This window comes from Centroberyx gerrardi, chromosome 15, assembly GCF_048128805.1.
Source record: "Centroberyx gerrardi isolate f3 chromosome 15, fCenGer3.hap1.cur.20231027, whole genome shotgun sequence".
Lineage (NCBI taxonomy): Eukaryota > Metazoa > Chordata > Actinopteri > Beryciformes > Berycidae > Centroberyx > Centroberyx gerrardi.
Window position 1 is genome coordinate 22,184,317 of NC_136011.1, and position 16,061 is coordinate 22,200,377.

At 44.3% G+C, this 16,061-nt stretch overlaps 1 protein-coding gene across 3 annotated transcripts in view; it reads left to right on the forward strand.

The window, feature by feature from the left end:
• The window catches only part of atrnl1a (attractin-like 1a), a 225,085-nt gene that overhangs the window by 163,335 nt on the left and 45,689 nt on the right, over positions 1-16,061 (forward strand). The window lies entirely within an intron of this gene.

Below are 16,061 nucleotides of genomic sequence, written 5' to 3' on the forward strand. Positions count from 1 at the left end.
CTCTATTGGGTTGCGATCATGGGATTTTGCAGGCCATTGTAAACTAGTTTGAGTTAAAATAAACTCAAGCAACTGTCCTGTTCCTGGAACCATGTTGAGGTGATGCATGCTGCGTGACACGGCACGTTACCCTGCTGGGAGTATCCATTTAAAAAAAGGTAGACTGTGTCAGCAACAATTTCTAGCTAAGCTGTGCCATTCAAACAGTGCTCACTTGGTACTTAGGGGCCTAATGTGTGAAAGATGTGATGAAATGTGAGAAAACATTCCCCACACCATTACAGCAGCAGCAGCAGCATGTACCATGCAAAATGCAGGATGGATCCACAGATTCATGCTGTTCACATCCATTCTGGCTCTGCTATCAACACGTTGCAACAGAAACTATTTATTATATAAAGTATTTATTGGACCAGGCAACATTTTGCCACTCATCAGTCGGCCAGTTTTGGTGATCATGTGCCCTGTTGAGCTTCATCTTCTTGTTCTTAGCTGACGGGAGTGGAACCAGCATGGTCTTCTGCTGCTGTATCCCATCCATTTCAAGGTTTGATGAGTTGTGTGTTCTGAGAAGTCCTTCTGCTTATCACTGTTGTACTGAGCAGTTATTTGCATACTTGTGGCCCACCTGTTAGCTTGAACGAGTCTTGCCATTCTCTTGCTGCTAAGTGGATGATTTTGTTCAGCATATCTTTCTCAGTAAACTCTAGACACGAGTGTATGAAAATCCCAGGAGGGTTGGCTATCTCTGAGATGTTGGAGCGTCATCATCCCAACTCTTGACCCTGTCTTGCATTCCTTATACTTGCCTTATACTTACACTGTTTGTGTAAATGTGGAGAAGTACCTAAAACAATGGCCACAGAGTGTATACTGGGAGCGTTATCAGACAGTTTTACCCTGGCATAACATCTACTGACCTCACACATGCTGAAGGACAATTTATTTATGCTAGCACCATTTACATGTGCAATTCATCCTCAAGTGTTTGTTTGATCTAACTTGAGATGTATTGGTAATAGGTTGTACACTTACGCGTTTGGCAATGTCACAGTGGTGGTATCATGCCAATAGTTTGTTGAATTGAATTGAGACAGTGTATGTGTGCCTGTGTGCACATGCGAAAGATAGGGACAGAGAAAAAAGAGAGAAAGAGAGAGAGGGAGGGCTGTATTGCAGGATTGCAGCTGAGTGGAGAACTGACATCTGCTCTAATCAGTCTGGAGAGACACTCAACAGCTTCTCAAGAGGATCCACTCCTTCTGGGCCAATCAAAACTAAGAGCAAAACTTCTTCCTGGGTCAATTGCCCAATCACACAGAAGGACAACAGCTCCTCATGGGTCAATTACCCAATCGCAGAGGACACTTGCTTTTCCTGGGTTAATTACCCAATCACAAGAATGGACAGTTGCTTTTCCGGGGTCAATTTCCCAATGGCAGGCAAGGACAACTGCTCTTTGTGAGTCAGCAAACCAATAAGAATGGAGGACATCAGCCTGTCTCTCTCCCCCTGCCAACAAGCTACTCACAATGAAGGACAGCTGCTTATACCAGGTCAACCAGCCAATGGAGAGTCAGAGACTGAGACAGTAGGCCAATCAAAGTAGAGGACAGCACTTTCTCACAGTTAATCACCCATCAATCAAAATAGTGGATACAGAATATGTCCAATTCCGTGTTCATGTCATGTTGGATTTATTGTAAATATGACCTGCCGACTGGGAAAATCACGTCAGCCTCTGAGTCAGACATGTGGGAATTTTTGTGGGCTGCAATATCTCCCCCTTGGCGTCGCAAATTGCAGAAGTGTGTCAACACAAGTGGTAAATACTGCAGCGAATCCACCAATGTCAGCAGTCCAAGATAATGAAAATCCAAATCATTATGTTTTTTTTATTAAGTTATATCCCCAGTAATATAATCAACGCTACTTACGAAAAGCGAGTAATGTCTGCTGCAGTTTGTTTATGGTTGATTTTAAATTCATAAGTAAAAATTATTTTGGATGTGGCCGCTCCAACGAACGAGTTAAATATGTGAACATTGTAGCAATGACGCCTTCCAGATTTTTAGCTTTTTCCAATATGTAGTAGTACAAAGACAATCATACTGGATATTTTAAAGTGCAACATGAAAAACATGCTCCATGACTCATCAGCATGCAACATGACTCCTTCATTATACTGCAATTGAACCATAGCCTACTACATTTCAAATGCTAACATGTCTCTAGTGTTATATTCTGGTGTTGGGTTTGTATCAGTTTTGGAAAAAATGAAAAAATTTTACAACTTGATACAGGAGACAAGAGTGTTTGGCTTTCAGTTTGCTGTGAAAGTGGTATGCAGCATGTTGATATTTTTCATATACTGTATATGCATGTTAGACTATATAGCATGGTGATTGGGGATAGTACTTAGGATTGGACACTTAACTGAAAAGCCATGTCAGGCACATATCCGAGCAAGTCTCATATAGAAGAAGCAGTCACCTGACTCAATTCCTGGATTTTACTTTTGGAATAAATTTACAAGGTCCCTTCTCTTCTGTATGAAATAAGCCGCTTTGATCTGTCAAAATAAAAGGCTTTGATCAAAACAGAAAACAGCATAACGTGAGAAAATGGGTTATTTTTCATGCTGGAATGGTAAGGTGTGTGAGAGGGAGTTACAACAATGGGCTTGATATTAGTTAACGTCATGCCTTGAGTAAGATGAATGGGAGTGCATTAGTGTTGTGTTTATTAATGGTTTGGAACAATAAGGCTGAAAAGTTGCTATGCAGCATAAAATTTGGGTTTCATTTCTCTCCTGAGCATGGATTTTCACTGTTACACTGTTTCTCATTATTTTTACACCCATCTTTTAAAGTGAAAAAAAAAAAATGATTGAAGAGAAAGAAACATGGACAAAAACAAAGATGGAAAGACTGAAGAAAATGAGGGAAAACAGGAGAATGAATGATGAAAAAAATGATGTAACAAAAGTGATATGTTACCTTTGTGATCTTAGAGTTAAGCTTAGAATGCCGCAGCCCTTTAGGCACAGAAACATTTCTATTTATGAACTTGCATTGTTGCCAGAAAGTCTGAGAAAGCAGGTAACTTTTCTCTCTCTCTCTCCCCTGCCGTTCATCTCTTTGCCCATCTCCCCATCATCTTTAGTTCTTCCCCTCCTTCACTGCATCCCTCTAACCAACACCTCGCTCTCTCGCTTTCTTCTTCCTCCCATCCGCCCCTCCTGCCTGCTTTCTCCCTCTCTGCTTTCTTTCTCTTCCAGCTTCCCAGCCACAATGTTTTGTCTTCATGAAACACATACCCCCCCTTTTTCTCGCCTATCTCTCTGTTTATCCCCGGTTCAGCCGATGTATCTCTATCTCCATCGCCTCACTCCCCCCCCCCCCCCCCCTTTTCCTCTCGTCCCCCTCCTCCTCCTCCCTCGCTCTCTGTCTTCTTTCCCCATCAAACACCTCCCTTCACGCCTTTTCCACCCAGGCAAATATAGAACCTTGGCTCTGTTGCTATTTCTTTCTTTTCCTCCCGTCTCTCCTTTTTTCCCTCTTTTCAGCGAAACATAGAAGATCTTTTCTGGTTGAACTGTGTGATGTGGAGTAGCGGTGGTTTATCGCAGCATGAATCTCCCCTCCTCTCCCTTCTCTCTCTCTCTCTCTCTCTCTCTCTTTCCCTCGCTCTGCCTCGCCAGTGGCTCGCAACATTCAGTCTGAGAGCCCTTACTTTACCGCTGTTTGACTTGTGGCATAGTGAACAGTCTGTTCACACACACACACACACACACACACATACACACACACACATAGACACACACGCAGGGGTTCTTGTGGGAATAGCTTTGTTCCTGTGGCTTTGACAGTGGTACTTTACTGTTAAACACAGTGGTGAGTCACTCTGAATGGTGTGTGCGGTTTCTGTCCTCAGTCACTCAGGAGCCATTTCCTTTCTTCTCAAGTAGCTTTTCAGCATCACACAGTTTTACTGTCATCGTAGCACTATTCTAACTCAATTTCCAATGCAGTGGAACACAATTGCTGTGGCTGGTGCAGGGAATAAAACCAATGACCGCCCGGTTACCAGGCAATCTATCTAAGGACAAACCTGAAACCACTAATATATTGGTAGGCAATTTTCCACTGGAAATTCCCTACACTGATGGCTGTGGCCTGATGGTAAAGAGGCGAGCTTAAAGGACTACATCACCTTTTTGGGTGTTTGGCATATTGGTCACCTTACCCAATATCTGCTCAGATGATTGATATTAACATCATCTCTGTGTCTCCAGCAGATAGCTCTGTCTATTGCACATGCTACCATTTTAGCATCCAGTATGTTAAGTAATCATTAGCAGTGATTAGCATTATCTTAAAAGTGACAAAATGAGAACTTGTAGCAACTCTACAGCTGGATGGTTAGTTAATTGTAATGACAGGCGTCCAAACCCGCCAGGCTTGTTTAGGATTGGGATTGGTAAAATAGACCTAAAATTAAGAAATAGAATGCACTTTTACTGGCAGAGGATCTCTTGTTTTGTTTACACAGCAAGTAAGGGAAGTTAGCCAGACTGCTAAAGTTTTTGCGCTGTTGATTCATAATGGACTTCACTAATGATGAAGAATGAGATTTGAATACTTTTTGAATCTACAGGCCATGGAATAATAAAAAAAAAAAAAAAAACCAAGTTTGGATCACTAAAAGGTTTATATTCATACTTTGGATAATGCTAATCGCCTACAATTAGTTAAGTAGTTGCACATGCTGTATGCTAAAGTGTTAGCATGCACACCAGACAGAACTGTCTGCCGGAGACACAGAGATGATTTCGGTGCCAATCCTCCTGTGATATATTGGGTAAGTTAAGCAATGGACCAAAGTCTTAAAAGGTCGGTGCAGTCCTTTAAGAGTGGAAGGCGGGCAGGTCAAGATCCCCCAGACTTAAAGGGTAAATCTGGGCAAAGAAAATGAACAAAAAGCACTCTTGTTTGACACAGAAGTGAAACACCTATCCACTTTTATGACCAACCAAACCAGGCTACTGAGAAGTCTATTCCATCATGATTTTATTCACAGCCCATTGTTTTGGGAAGCGAAGCGAATCGACAATTTTGTGATTGTAACGGCCCTGCAGGGTGGGAGATAGGAATCTGCTCAGATAGTGAGACACTACTCTAAGCCGCAGGGCAATGTCTTCTGCCTAGGACTAGATATACTCCAAACACTGCTTAATACATACGCATACACGCACTACACACACAACACACACACTGCACACACACGTACACGTACACAAGCATGTGCATGCTTGCTACACACATACTCTCTCATATGCAAAAGCACTCAAACTCCTAAGGTAAGGCGAGTATATGGGGAAACCTGATGCACATGCATAAATACTTTAATGTGAATGTAAAGTACACACAAACACACAGTGTCTCTTTTTATTACAAACACACACACTCTCACACAAACACACATACACAGTTGCATGATCAGCTCTTGTTGCATTGGTCTGATGGGGCCTACTCTCTAATGCTTCTATCCTGTATACTTAAGCTATATGGCAATCTGCAATAGTGCTGTGCTAGCTTGTTTATTGGCAAAACTGTTGGCTTCTCTCACTCCAAGACCCACTGGTCTTGGATTTCTCCCTTGTCTCTCCCTCTTTCACACACACACACACACACACACGCACACACACACACACACTCTCTATTTCTCTCTGTCTCTGTCTCTCTCTTTCTCTCTATATCTCTCTTTCTTGATCTCTCTCCTTTCTTTTAAAGTGTAGAACAGTTGTGTAATTTTTTAGCATCTTGTATCATTGTTATCCAGATTCACTTGTGTTTCTTTTGATGTGATCACAATTTGATTGTCTCTGTTTTTATCTGGACTCCATCTGGACAAAAATAATGGTGTTTTAGAATTTGAATTCTCTCTCTCTCTCTCTCTCTCTCTCTCTCTTTCATCACTCTCTTTCTCTTTCTTTCTCTCTCTGTCTCTCTCTCAGAATATTTGTTTATCCCAACATTATTGACTTCTCCCCCTCTGCCAGGTTTCCCAGTTGGAGGCCAATAGCTTGGCCAGAGACGCTGTTGGTTTTTCATTTCCACAACTGGCACACAGCACTAAAAGGAGGCCCAACCGGATCAGTGCTATGCCTAGATGTCTGAATTAGTCAGCCTGACACACTCACTCGCACGCGCGAGTGTGCGCACACACACACACACACCTTAGCGTTGGCGGGCTCCAGATAGTTATTGATCAGAGATTGATCGACTGGCTCCTTGTTAAAAAGATGTTGAGATGAGGCTGGCGGGCTGGCCAGTAAATTTGCTGACTCATCCATCACACACACACCCACACACACCCACCCCCACACACACACACACACACACACACACACACTCACAAACACACACATGCGCGGTTGATGAGTTGTATTGGCGAACTGAGGCCATTGTTAATGAGATAGGGCCTTGTGTCGAGTAGTGCTGGGCTCTGCAGCTTTACACCCAGGTTTCACTGGCACAGAGAGAGAGAGAGATGGGGAGATAAAAAGAGAGATGGGGAGGAAAGAGATTAAGAGGGAGAAGTAAGAGATGTATGACTGACTGAACAACTAAACAGATGAATGTACAAACAGGCAGATATTTTGTAAGAAATACATGTAAAGGCCTCCCTTTCCCTCCCCTTGGTCAACTTGCATCGCTGAACACTGGCTTACTAAAGAAGGAAAAAATACCCCAGTATACTTTGTTTGTCTACATTATCTCATTCCATTTACCGTCAGCTACCGTACTGAGAACTGTGCCTCTCCCTAAAGCACCATCAGTCGAACACCAAAACCCCCCGACTGTGTTTGTTGTATCAACCATACATTCTTTGTTCAATGACATTCCCTCGCATGAGTCATAAAGTTGTTTCAAAGTGAATGAAATGAGATGTGACAGTGAATTAGGCCCAGGATGATTAAACATCTCCTCGCATTACTACAGTATGAGGATGTAATGATCCCATTATCAGAAGGGTTGCCTGTGCGGCTGTCTGCTTACCAAAACCCAATCACCACCGCTACCCTTGACCTCGGGTTTACAACCTCTGCCGACCTATCCCGGCCCGGGTCGGTTCCTCGACGCAATCTAATTGGACGCAGGGCAGGAAGTGGCAGTCAGCTGGCCCGTCAGCTGTGAGGTTTAATTGGTCGATAGGAAGGGTGCCAGCCAGCCAGCCAGTGAGGTCAGAGATAACGATTATGCATGGCGTCGCTGGTGCAGGTGGGAACTGATGGGCGTTAATCTGCTATTTGATTAGTTTGAGGGAGGAGGTTTGATTAGAAGGTAATGTAACATAAACATACACACACTCACACAGACACAGACACAGTCAGTCTCAGGCATACACACATATACACAGGCACAGTTACACAGGCATTCACACACACGCAATCAGTCACACACACACACACAAACTCACACACAGAGCCCCTCTAGGGGCAGGGTAGACAGATGGGAGGTTGATGCTAATGGGACACATGGCTAAATGGACTAAATGGACGGGATAAACACTGTTCCCAAGGAAACCAAAGGACTGTGTGTTTGTGTATGTATGTGTGTGTGTATATGTGTGTGTATGTGTGTGTTTGAGAGAGAGAGAGAGAGACAGTGAGAGATGCAGCCAGACATAAAGAAAGCGAAATAGAGCGAAGGGCAGTGTGTGTTTGCATAGTCTCTGTGATCAGTGTCTGGCAGTGTTTCAGGTCAGTGTACTCAGGCAGCATTCTGGAGTGTGTGAGTATTTGAGTGTGTGTGTGTGTGTGTGTGTGTGTGTGTGTGTGTGTGTGTGACTGTGTGTGGTCAGATGGATGTACGGTTGTTTAAATCTTATAAATCAGGTCGTTGAGGCGATAATAAGAACCACCTATGCACCAATAGCAGGCACACACACACATACACACACACACACACACACACACACACACACGCCACAGTAAGCCACCATGCTTCTTGTGCTTAACTTGTGATTTAGGGGTGCTAGGTACTGTAGATTAACTCCAGCTGCTGGACTTTTATCAGTTATGTGAAGGAATGGGTCGGATTTGAGCTGAAGACACACACACACACAATCACACACACACACACACACACACACACACACACTGTAACACACACACACACGGCCTAGTTCTCTCTAGCCCTCTCTCTCTTTCTCTTTCCCCCTCTCACTCTCTCTCTCTCGCTCTTTGTGTGTGTGTGTGTGTGTGTGTGTGTGTGTGTGTGTGTTGGCCTGTGGTGAATGGGAATGGATGATGGCTGTCTGAGCAGGCCGATGATGAGGGCTAATGTGATAGGATATAATGGATGACCCCTGAAAACGGCCCACTTTTCTTTCCTCCCACCTCTCTGTCTCTCTCTCTCTCTCTCCCTCTCTCTCTCTCTCTGGCTCCATCTCTCTCTCTTTGTCTCTCTCCCTCTGTCTGTCAGCGGTGGTGATTTAGTGGGCTAGGTCACCACACTGCTTAACACCGCGGTCACTACATCTAAGGAATAGAACGATGGACAGAGAGAGAGCGTTTTCATCACCCAATTTTTTTTCCTGGTCTGACACACAAGTAATGCCTTCAGCCACTTCTGTCTCCCTTTGTTTAATTCTTAGTCCAGGCGAAATGTACATGAATCAAATTCAGATTTACATAAAAGCAGATGTATTTAGGATTAGGAGTAGAATATGTCTACACCTATGGCCAAGGAATACAATAGTGCTAAACTGTTCCGCTCATCATGTAATGGCCAATTCAATGATACTGTACAAAGAAATGCAATTAAATTGAAACACAAGAACACTGCCGCCTTACTATGTATGACAATCAGGAATATAGGAAAATAACAATGTTCTCAGTTTTCTTAAAAGTGCAATTTTATTGTATTTCAATCCTATAATGGTCACTTCAGCAGATATGGAGGAAACCCCATTTGTTGGCAGTGGCAGAAAGAACCGGCCACCACAGCCATTCAGTACCATTTTTGCAATGGTTCTAATTCTGAATACGTTCAGGGTATCAAACTGGACGTGTATACACATTTTGCGGCTCTTATCCCAAATGTGAACAATTATGCCATATTTCAGCTGGACTCTCTCTCTCTTTCCATCTCTCTGTGTTGTCTTTTCCTCCCTGTCTTGTCTGTCTGTCTCTCCTTCTCTGTCCTCCAGTAAAAGTGTTAGCAGTAATTGCCAGGCAGTTAGCTGTGAATGAGACTTATTGGTCATAATGCAAAGTGTGTGTCTGGCTTGTTCAGAGCAGCAGCTACAAGGCACCCAATCTATACGCCCTTTCTCTCTCTCTTTGTCTCTCTGGCCCTCTCTAATTAGCACTCCAAATCAATGGGGATTTATTCTACCACCATGCCAGAATGAGTGGATGTGTTGAAGACTTGCTGCTGCGATCAGATTTCCTCTGTAGTTGTTCCGTCCTGCTTCCATCTGCTGTGAAACCGTATTTCATGGCTGGTTTTCGAGGACAATGCCGTATACCTCCGAGTTGCATCCGCCAGTTGTGGAGTGCTGTGAGTCTGGAGAGTAGAGTTCAAGATTTACCTTGACGATTTGAATTTTGCGTGCGTGTGTGTGTGTGTGAGACTGTCTCTGTCCTCAAGAATCCCTCACCTCCTCCTTACCTTGGCCACCCCGGCTCTCGAAAGCCCCGCAGCTCTCAAGCACCTCTCCAATCACTTATCACTGAGTTTCGCCGCGCACTTTACTACAACTGCACCAAACACACTTTGTCCTACAGCTCCCATTGAGAAAGTTTCTCTAAGTGCTTTGTCCGCTAGATGTGCTGCTGTTGTGCCAGCAACAGTGTGTTGGATGTTGGAGTGGAGTGGTGGATTCTATCAGACGAGGATATCTGTGCCCTTGTTTACTCTGCTCAGATCCCACTCACCACATCCGACCAGGAGACAAATGCCGTCTGGAAACTTGGCAAACATGCCGGAAATGAGATTTGTTATCGCCTCTCGATTGTGGCCCCCGGCATACAAATTCGGGAGGCAGAGAAATGTGTGTGTGTGTGTGTGTGTGTGTGAGTGTGTGTTTGTCAATGTTCGGCGGTCTTTCTGTGCTTATACCTGCTTTTGTGAACACACACACACTTGTGTGTCTGTGTGTGTCTGTCCGACAGGCACGCGTTTGTCATCTTTCCTGTGTTTTGTGATGTGTACCCATGAGTGCATTCTTGTGTGTTTGTGTGTGTGTGCGTGCATGATGTGTGTGTGTGTGTGTGAGCCTTTGTAAACCGGCTCCATTGTATCGACAATCAGACCAATGGTGTCTCTGCGGACATTGAGCCTGGTTGGATTCATTCTCCCTTCAGTGGCTAATATAATGTCATATTTTATGCCAAGAAGCAATGCTGCAAATCTGTCTCAACTCACAGCACTGGCCTTCAATAGGCACATAATGAGGGAATAATTGAATACTTATCAATATCAATCACGGCTGTGTGTGTGTGTGTGTGTAGATGCATATGATAGGGTTTCAACAATACATCTATATTTGTGTTCGTGTGTGCTCTTGTATGTGTGCGTCCGTGAGTGTTTGTGTGTGTGTGTGTGTGTGTGTGTGTCTGTGTTAGTGAGTGACTGCGTTCATGCTCTTGAACAATGTCATGAATTGCAGATGCAGATGACTGATCTCATTCAAGCTCTGCACAAGTATGTAACAAGCAGCTTGATCTTCATTGCAGCAGCCTCATGCTTGCAAGTATCTTCAACCTACACTTGAAGAACAGACAAAGGTGTCTAATGATAATTATGTGATGGTTAGGCGCCGCTCACTGTCTCTCTCCACCTCCCAGCTAATGCTCAAACCTGCTCCCGTTCGCCACATTAACTTATCACAGGAACCCGAAAGCCAAATCACTCTCTCCCCATCTCAACATAGACTGACATTTGGTCACCGAGAACCATTTGAAAAGACCTTGATCCTGTCCGTTCACCTGCAGTTAGTATTTGCATAAGCCTGCCTTAAAGGGGAATACAACTCAATCCAAAAAGTGATGTGTTATTCTTATGGCCAGGGAGAATCTAGTCAACTTTTGTGACCGTGAACATTTCTCTCGAAAGTTAAGAACCGAAGAACCAAGACTGTAATTTGTTATGTCTAATCGATGTATAGCCTGGTCCCGCTCCACTGACACTGAAAGGAAGACTGATTTTGTTGGGTCATATAATGCTTGACTGAATTTTACATTAAAAAGAGGTTTTGCCTTTGCTTTTGGTCCTGAACCAGAAAATGTACTGTCACAGTCACCCTTTTCATCTTTTCCAATTCGTTCTTACATTTACATTTACATTTTAGGCTTCCAGCTGACACCATTCCAAGACTCAACTATATCACACTATTGACGTCTGTATGCCCATCATGACGTTGCCAGACACACTAACCCAGCAGCCACTGGTCCAAGCAGGGCCGCTGGGAACATCTGGACTGACAAACTCAGAGTCATTCATCAAAAGATTTGGGACATCATAGTGTTCAGCCATTTTATCTCCACAATCCTGCTTTATCGCCATTGCCATGGTGATTCAATAACTTAGCATGTTTAAGATGTTGCACATGTCATCATAGTAACGTTACAGTGGGCATTGTTAAATATCTGAAGACTTTAACACGTCCTACTTCTGGAGAAGTGGCAGCAACATGGAGCCTGCAGTACAACCTGACCAAAGTCTTTATCTTTGCCCCCTAAAAGCCAGCAGAGTCATTAGGCCCTGACCAGACCTTGCTGTTAGTTTCTCTCCCGTCGCTGATGAACACATTCATCAGGCCTACGCCTGCAGCCGTCTGTGGCATTGATTAAGCCATCTACTTAGGCTACAGATGGACTAGAACATGGACGCTGATGTTGCATTACAGGTGGACATCTACCAGGGGATTTTGGGGGCAGAAATATTGGATGAGAAATATTCTGTTCAATGGGTTCACATCAGCAAATTCTGTAGGGTATGTGTGGTTTTTATGTTTGTGTTTTTCCTTTTATGTGTCTGTGTGTGTGTGTGTGTGTGTCTGTCCACATGCCTGACTCTCTTTTTCTCTCACATCTACCTCACCCTGCTTTATTCTTTTTCCCTCTCTTCCATGTTGTTATTCACAATAGCACTCATAAAGGTTGTGCCATTTTCAACACATTTGTGTGTCTAGTTTGGGACATTTGTGTTACTTTTCAACACGCCATTTGGTAATAATAACATATTGACATTATTATAGTTATTATAAATTATTTTGTGTTGAAACATAACACAGATATGTATTGTCCCATTGTTGTGTATGTGTTTCAAGCGATTATGCACCACGATGTAGGCTTCTGTCTGAATATAAGCCGTCCGAGTGTTCCTATAGTGTGTCCTCACAGAGCCAGCCAGTGTGAAGTTTAATTGGAGCCAAAGTAGGAGTAAGCCACTCTGTGTGTTGTGAAACCAGTCATTTCCACAGGAGTACATCAGAATCAGCAAACAGCACATTACACAGATATTTCCAATCCGCCTAACAGGACTGGCAATTTGAGCTTGCAGGTGCTACTTTGGTTGAGCCTCTGACTATGAGGCATAATGCGCCATGTGATTGGCTTCATTGTTGCAGTGTTCTCATTTTTCTCCTGGCTGTTTGTACGTCTGTCTGTCTACCTGGCTGGCTGGCTGGCTGGCTGGCTGGCTGGCTGGCAGGATGAATGGATGTTTGGATGCCATGCCTCCGCTCTAGGCTACATAGATAAACACAAGCACACGCATTGTGGAGCGGAAACGTGGATAAATACTCAGTACAAAATGTATGCTCTCTGTCTTCCTGCCATTTAATTAGCATTTCAGGCATCTAGTTGACACTCTTGCAACCAGAAACTTTATAGATTTTTTTGTCTCTCTCTCTCGCTTTCTCTCCCCTTAAACATACACACATGCACACACACACACAGCTCTAGCTCCACTTCTTCTGTTCTCTCTCTCTCTCTCTCTCTCTCTCTCTCTCTCTCTCTCTCTCTCGCTCTCTCTCCCTCGTCACCCAGTTGGTGGTGTCTAGCGTGGCACTGCTTGTTTACAGCACAGCAGAGTTAATTAGGCGTTTTATGGCTGATTTACAGCCCGACAGGCAGACAGAGAAGATGGCCACTACCTTGTCCTTGTTACCCACTCAAGGACTTGTCAGAGGGGGCGTAAAACACGCAACACACATGAGCACGCATGCACACACACACACACACACACACACACATACACACACACAGACACGAGTGGTCTACTTGCCTAAAATGCACAACATGCACATGTACGATCACATTTGCATGCACATACATGCACAGTGATGAACACAGGAGCACAGATGGAAAGGCGCGAATCCATAAATCCACGGACACACACAAACACACACGTGTGCGTGTACTACGCTCTAAACCTCGACACTGTCTGCTGAACGTCACTCCCACTTTTTATGTCCAAACATAATCCCACTGTCTAGACTGATTTATCAGGTCGCTACACACACACACACGCACACACACGCACACGCACACACACACACACACACACCTGACCCAGCTCACCTTGACCAGTGTGCCTAGTCTTTCACACACCGGAGCTGTGGCTGTAGGGGAGCAAGAGCTGGGAGAACATGTTAGCGCTGACATACAAAGATACACACAAAGATGCAGTCACAGACACACGTAAACACACAGGTACAGGCACGTACAGCACACACACACACACACACACACACACACACACACACACACACTTTAAGCACTGTTTCATTGGCAATATAAAGTGACAGGGCAGAGCGCTTCTGATGTTTACTGTTTAGGAAATAGTGAATGCTTCCCTGTTCTAAGCTCTGTGCACTTATACACTAACATTATAGCAACATGATGCATTTCTAAAGGACTCAAAGCGTTTAAAGGGGATATATTACCTCATCTAAGCCCCATAACACACACACACACACACACACACACACACACACACACACACACACACACGCTCTCTCTCTCTCTCTCTCTTCCTGCCCCACATACCCAGGTTCTAACAAATCTAACTTGACACCAGCAGGAGGCTAGCAGGTACGCTAGTAAACACACACTGTCAGCCGAGCTAAGTTAGCATAGCAGTGACAGCTAACAAGAGAAGACATCATATTACCCAGCGTGGCGGAGCGCTAGCGGAGCGGTAGCCGCAGCCGGAGCGCCTGACCGCGCCGATGTAGCTACAGGTGTAGTATTCATTCATGCTTACAGAAGCTGACACCGGCAAGCGAGGAGCCGGCGGCGCGCCGGCACAACGCCTGACAGCCAGTTAATGTCAAAGTGCAGCCGATCCACAGCGATAGGAGAAGACACAGCGCTATCGCAGCTGCATAGTCTCATGTGGAGGTAGCAGTGTGCGGCTCCCACTGACATTGATGAGTGATTTGGTGTGTTTCTTTCTTTCGTTTCTTTTTCTCTTTCTTTCTTTCTTTCTTTCTTTCTTTCTTTCTTTCTTTCTTTCTTCAGCGCATTTCTTTAACTAAATCCATACATGTAGTTAATCCAAACTCTCTCCCATACTTCCCGAATTGTCAGGTTCATATATTCATATAACCCCACAATTGTTTATAAATGTTTTTATTTATTTATTGTTTTTATTGCTTTTATTGTTCATCTACAATCCATTTTTATGTCTATATTCAAATTTTTTTTATATATATTTTTTTTAATTCCTTGTTCTATCCTATTAATCTTGCTGCAATGACCCAATTTCCCCTTGGCGATTCATAAAGTTCATCTTATCTCATTCATCTGATCTGAGTGAAAAATCATCCTGAGCGGGATGTAAACAAACAAAAGTTTTGTCTCCCGTACGTGTTACAATCCGCAGCCCAGACTCTCCCTCTGCCTTCCCACTGTTGGTGGTTCAGAGATGTGTGCGGCTCCACCAGGCAGCTTTTCCACCCAAACAACAAGCAACATACTGATGATTAGAGCTTGGCGCATAATCGCCCAGAAATGAGTTTGTTTTGCGTGAAACAGGTGGCCACCCCCGAGCTAAATGTAGAAACAAAACCCCATTAACATGACTGTAGTGAAGTGGAAAAAGCTGGAAAAGAGGGCTTTTGATGGGGGTGGGGGGAGGTGGAACATGTTTTTTTTTTGTTTTTTTTTCACCCTCTTTTGTGTCTTCGTACTAATTTGGGGATACATATGCGTGAGAGTGCTGGGCCATTTCATATCTCTGTTAGTGTGTGTGTGTGTATGTGTGTGTGTGTCTGTGCACTCACGTTCCACCTTTGTCTATGTTCAGGATTGTGTGTGGGTGTTTTGCATGTGTGTGAATAATTGTATACATGGGTCAACATAAAATACATAGGCCTATATGTGAATGTGTGGGTGTGTGTCTTTGTGTATGGGAGTGTTGGGGAGCGTGTGTATCTGTATGCATGTGCCTAATATATATGTGTGTGTGTGTGTGTGTATATAGGCATGGATTTGTTATTTATGCATATCTGTTTGTGTTTTTTGCTGTGTGTGTGTGTGTGTTCTCATTGGGGTGTTTAGACCTCATGCTGATAAAGGCCTCGGTGTCTGCCTTTGTTTGTCTGCCATTTCCTCATTAATGAAGTTTCCCTGCCCTCCGCTCCTCCCCTGTTCTCCTCCCCTCTGACTCCCTCCGTCCCCCACCACCTGCCATCCCCCTCACCCCTTCGCTCTCCTCCTGTGTGTCTATCAGCCGTTCCGCTTTTATCTCTGCTCCCCACTTTCCTCACTATCCCTCCTCCTCTCTCCTCACCCCTCCCCTCCAGTACGCAGTCTGCATCCCGCTTCGTCTCGCTCCGTCCATCCTCCGTCATCCGCCATTCCTCCCTCCCGCTCTTCTTTACTTTCTTCTTCCCTCTCTCTCTCTCTCTCTCTCCCTTCTCCTATTTCCTCCCACCCTCTCTATCACTCTCCCTCTGTCTCGCTCCTTCTCTTCATCTTTCCTCCCCTGCTTCCTTTTCTTCCCAGGTAGCTTTTGTGACCGGAAAGTTGCCGGTTA